The sequence below is a fragment of the Atractosteus spatula genome, chromosome 3, assembly GCF_055471065.1.
Source record: "Atractosteus spatula isolate fAtrSpa1 chromosome 3, fAtrSpa1.hap1, whole genome shotgun sequence".
In the NCBI taxonomy this organism is placed as follows: Eukaryota; Metazoa; Chordata; class Actinopteri; order Semionotiformes; family Lepisosteidae; genus Atractosteus; species Atractosteus spatula.
This window is the reverse complement of record NC_142708.1, coordinates 41319867-41325866: the sequence shown is the minus strand read 5'-3', so window position 1 is coordinate 41325866 and position 6000 is coordinate 41319867.

Here is a 6000-nt window from a genome sequence, read left to right as displayed (position 1 = left end):
TTTTTCAGCAGAAATAAACACGTTTTGGCAACTTTGGTCACCACCATGTAAGTTATAGGGCAGGAACAGCACAGTTTTCAAAACGTGTTTTTCAGACCGAAATAAACGCGTTTTCTCAGCTCTTAGAATCGCAGTGTAACTGCCTGTCTCAGAAGAGCACACTGAGTCAGCCCTTAACCCCAGTGTGCTGAAATTGTCAAAACGTGTTTTACAGCAGAAATAAACACGTTTTGGCAACTTTGGTCAGCACCATGTAACTTATAGGGCAGGAACAGCACAGTTTTCAAAACGTGTTTTTCAGCCCGAAATAAACGCGTTTTCTCAGCTCTTAGAATCGCAGTGTAACTGCCTGTCTCAGAAGAGCACACTGAGTCAGCCCTTAACCCCAGTGTGCTGAAATTGTCAAAACGTGTTTTACAGCAGAAATAAACACGTTTTGGCAACTTTGGTCAGCACCATGTAACTTATAGGGCAGGAACAGCACAGTTTTCAAAACGTGTTTTTCAGCCCGAAATAAACGCGTTTTCTCAGCCCTTAGAATCACAGTGTAACTGCCTGTCTCAGAAGAGCACAGTGAGTCAGCCCTTAACCCCAGTGTGCTGAAATTGTCAAAACGTGTTTTTCAGCAGAAATAAACACGTTTTGGCAACTTTGGTCACCACCATGTAAGTTATATGGCAGGAACAGCACAGTTTTCAAAACGTGTTTTTCAGCCCGAAATAAACGCGTTTTCTCAGCTCTTAGAATCGCAGTGTAACTGCCTGTCTCAGAAGAGCACAGTGAGTCAGCCCTTAACCCCAGTGTGCTGAAATTGTCAAAACGTGTTTTACAGCAGAAATAAACACGTTTTGGCAACTTTGGTCACCACCATGTAAGTTATATGGCATGAACAGCACAGTTTTCAAAACGTGTTTTTCAGCCCGAAATAAACGCGTTTTCTCAGCCCTTAGAATCGCAGTGTAACTGCCTGGCTCAGAAGAGCACAGTGAGTCATCCCTTAACCCCAGTGTGCTGAAATTGTCAAAACGTGTTTTACAGCAGAAATAAACACGTTTTGGCAACTTTGGTCACCACCATGTAAGTTATATGGCATGAACAGCACAGTTTTCAAAACGTGTTTTTCAGCCCGAAATAAACGCGTTTTCTCAGCTCTTAGAATCGCAGTGTAACTGCCTGTCTCAGAAGAGCACAGTGAGTTAGCCCTTAACCCCAGTGTGCTGAAATTGTCAAAACGTGTTTTACAGCAGAAATAAACACGTTTTGGCAACTTTGGTCACCACCATGTAACTTATAGGGCAGGAACAGCACAGTTTTCAAAACGTGTTTTTCAGCCCGAAATAAACGCGTTTTCTCAGCCCTTAGAATCACAGTGTAACTGCCTGTCTCAGAAGAGCACACTGAGTCAGCCCTTAACCCCAGTGTGCTGAAATTGTCAAAACGTGTTTTACAGCAGAAATAAACACGTTTTGGCAACTTTGGTCACCACCATGTAAGTTATAGGGCAGGAACAGCACAGTTTTCAAAACGTGTTTTTCAGCCCGAAATAAACGCGTTTTCTCAGCCCTTAGAATCACAGTGTAACTGCCTGGCTCAGAAGAGCAAACTGAGTCAGCCCTTAACCCCAGTGTGCTGAAATTGTCAAAACGTGTTTTTCAGCAGAAATAAACACGTTTTGGCAACTTTGGTCACCACCATGTAAGTTATAGGGCAGGAACAGCACAGTTTTCAAAACGTGTTTTTCAGCCCGAAATAAACGCGTTTTCTCAGCCCTTAGAATCACAGTGTAACTGCCTGGCTCAGAAGAGCACACTGAGTCAGCCCTTAACCCCAGTGTGCTGAAATTGTCTAAACGTGTTTTACAGCAGAAATAAACACGTTTTGGCAACTTTGGTCACCACCATGTAAGTTATAGGGCAGGAACAGCACAGTTTTCAAAACGTGTTTTTCAGCCCGAAATAAACGCGTTTTCTCAGCCCTTAGAATCACAGTGTAAATGCCTGGCTCAGAAGAGCAAACTGAGTCAGCCCTTAACCCCAGTGTGCTGAAATTGTCAAAACGTGTTTTTCAGCAGAAATAAACACGTTTTGGCAACTTTGGTCACCACCATGTAAGTTATATGGCAGGAACAGCACAGTTTTCAAAACGTGTTTTTCAGCCCGAAATAAACGCGTTTTCTCAGCTCTTAGAATCGCAGTGTAACTGCCTGTCTCAGAAGAGCACACTGAGTCAGCCCTTAACCCCAGTGTGCTGAAATTGTCAAAACGTGTTTGTCAGCAGAAATAAACACGTTTTGGCAACTTTGGTCAGCACCATGTAACTTATAGGGCAGGAACAGCACAGTTTTCAAAACGTGTTTTTCAGCCCGAAATAAACGCGTTTTCTCAGCCCTTAGAATCACAGTGTAACTGCCTGGCTCAGAAGAGCACACTGAGTCAGCCCTTAACCCCAGTGTGCTGAAATTGTCAAAACGTGTTTTTCAGCAGAAATAAACACGTTTTGGCAACTTTGGTCACCACCATGTAAGTTATATGGCAGGAACAGCACAGTTTTCAAAACGTGTTTTTCAGCCCGAAATAAACGCGTTTTCTCAGCCCTTAGAATCACAGTGTAACTGCCTGTCTCAGAAGAGCACAGTGAGTCAGCCCTTAACCCCAGTGTGCTGAAATTGTCAAAACGTGTTTTTCAGCAGAAATAAACACGTTTTGGCAACTTTGGTCACCACCAGGTAAGTTATATGGCAGGAACAGCACAGTTTTCAAAACGTGTTTTTCAGCACGAAATAAACGCGTTTTCTCTGCCCTTAGAATCACAGTGTAACTGCCTGTCTCAGAAGAGCACAGTGAGTCAGCCCTTAACCCCAGTGTGCTGAAATTGTCAAAACGTGTTTTTCAGCAGAAATAAACACGTTTTGGCAACTTTGGTCACCACCAGGTAAGTTATATGGCAGGAACAGCACAGTTTTCAAAACGTGTTTTTCAGCCCGAAATAAACGCGTTTTCTCAGCTCTTAGAATCGCAGTGTAACTGCCTGTCTCAGAAGAGCACACTGAGTCAGCCCTTAACCCCAGTGTGCTGAAATTGTCAAAACGTGTTTTACAGCAGAAATAAACACGTTTTGGCAACTTTGGTCAGCACCATGTAACTTATAGGGCAGGAACAGCACAGTTTTCAAAACGTGTTTTTCAGCCCGAAATAAACGCGTTTTCTCAGCCCTTAGAATCACAGTGTAACTGCCTGTCTCAGAAGAGCACAGTGAGTCAGCCCTTAACCCCAGTGTGCTGAAATTGTCAAAACGTGTTTTTCAGCAGAAATAAACACGTTTTGGCAACTTTGGTCACCACCATGTAAGTTATATGGCAGGAACAGCACAGTTTTCAAAACGTGTTTTTCAGCCCGAAATAAACGCGTTTTCTCAGCTCTTAGAATCGCAGTGTAACTGCCTGTCTCAGAAGAGCACAGTGAGTCAGCCCTTAACCCCAGTGTGCTGAAATTGTCAAAACGTGTTTTACAGCAGAAATAAACACGTTTTGGCAACTTTGGTCACCACCATGTAAGTTATAGGGCAGGAACAGCACAGTTTTCAAAACGTGTTTTTCAGCCCGAAATAAACGCGTTTTCTCAGCCCTTAGAATCACAGTGTAACTGCCTGGCTCAGAAGAGCAAACTGAGTCAGCCCTTAACCCCAGTGTGCTGAAATTGTCAAAACGTGTTTTTCAGCAGAAATAAACACGTTTTGGCAACTTTGGTCACCACCATGTAAGTTATAGGGCAGGAACAGCACAGTTTTCAAAACGTGTTTTTCAGCCCGAAATAAACGCGTTTTCTCAGCCCTTAGAATCACAGTGTAACTGCCTGGCTCAGAAGAGCACACTGAGTCAGCCCTTAACCCCAGTGTGCTGAAATTGTCAAAACGTGTTTTACAGCAGAAATAAACACGTTTTGGCAACTTTGGTCACCACCATGTAAGTTATAGGGCAGGAACAGCACCGTTTTCAAAACGTGTTTTTCAGCCCGAAATAAACGCGTTTTCTCAGCCCTTAGAATCACAGTGTAAATGCCTGGCTCAGAAGAGCAAACTGAGTCAGCCCTTAACCCCAGTGTGCTGAAATTGTCAAAACGTGTTTTTCAGCAGAAATAAACACGTTTTGGCAACTTTGGTCACCACCATGTAAGTTATAGGGCAGGAACAGCACAGTTTTCAAAACGTGTTTTTCAGCCCGAAATAAACGCGTTTTCTCAGCTCTTAGAATCGCAGTGTAACTGCCTGTCTCAGAAGAGCACACTGAGTCAGCCCTTAACCCCAGTGTGCTGAAATTGTCAAAACGTGTTTTACAGCAGAAATAAACAAGTTTTGGCAACTTTGGTCACCACCATGTAAGTTATAGGGCAGGAACAGCACAGTTTTCAAAACGTGTTTTTCAGCCCGAAATAAACGCGTTTTCTCAGCTCTTAGAATCGCAGTGTAACTGCCTGTCTCAGAAGAGCACACTGAGTCAGCCCTTAACCCCAGTGTGCTGAAATTGTCAAAACGTGTTTTTCAGCAGAAATAAACACGTTTTGGCAACTTTGGTCACCACCATGTAAGTTATAGGGCAGGAACAGCACAGTTTTCAAAACGTGTTTTTCAGCCCGAAATAAACGCGTTTTCTCAGCTCTTAGAATCGCAGTGTAACTGCCTGTCTCAGAAGAGCACACTGAGTCAGCCCTTAACCCCAGTGTGCTGAAATTGTCAAAACGTGTTTTTCAGCAGAAATAAACACGTTTTGGCAACTTTGGTCACCACCATGTAAGTTATAGGGCAGGAACAGCACAGTTTTCAAAACGTGTTTTTCAGCCCGAAATAAACGCGTTTTCTCAGCTCTTAGAATCGCAGTGTAACTGCCTGTCTCAGAAGAGCACACTGAGTCAGCCCTTAACCCCAGTGTGCTGAAATTGTCAAAACGTGTTTTTCAGCAGAAATAAACACGTTTTGGCAACTTTGGTCACCACCATGTAAGTTATAGGGCAGGAACAGCACAGTTTTCAAAACGTGTTTTTCAGCCCGAAATAAACGCGTTTTCTCAGCTCTTAGAATCGCAGTGTAACTGCCTGTCTCAGAAGAGCACACTGAGTCAGCCCTTAACCCCAGTGTGCTGAAATTGTCAAAACGTGTTTTACAGCAGAAATAAACACGTTTTGGCAACTTTGGTCAGCACCATGTAACTTATAGGGCAGGAACAGCACAGTTTTCAAAACGTGTTTTTCAGCCCGAAATAAACGCGTTTTCTCAGCTCTTAGAATCGCAGTGTAACTGCCTGTCTCAGAAGAGCACACTGAGTCAGCCCTTAACCCCAGTGTGCTGAAATTGTCAAAACGTGTTTTACAGCAGAAATAAACACGTTTTGGCAACTTTGGTCAGCACCATGTAACTTATAGGGCAGGAACAGCACAGTTTTCAAAACGTGTTTTTCAGCCCGAAATAAACGCGTTTTCTCAGCCCTTAGAATCACAGTGTAACTGCCTGTCTCAGAAGAGCACAGTGAGTCAGCCCTTAACCCCAGTGTGCTGAAATTGTCAAAACGTGTTTTTCAGCAGAAATAAACACGTTTTGGCAACTTTGGTCACCACCATGTAAGTTATATGGCAGGAACAGCACAGTTTTCAAAACGTGTTTTTCAGCCCAAAATAAACGCGTTTTCTCAGCTCTTAGAATCGCAGTGTAACTGCCTGTCTCAGAAGAGCACACTGAGTCAGCCCTTAACCCCAGTGTGCTGAAATTGTCAAAACGTGTTTTTCAGCAGAAATAAACACGTTTTGGCAACTTTGGTCACCACCATGTAACTTATAGGGCAGGAACAGCACAGTTTTCAAAACGTGTTTTTCAGCCCGAAATAAACGCGTTTTCTCAGCCCTTAGAATCACAGTGTAACTGCCTGTCTCAGAAGAGCACACTGAGTCAGCCCTTAACCCCAGTGTGCTGAAATTGTCAAAACGTGTTTTACAGCAGAAATAAACACGTTTT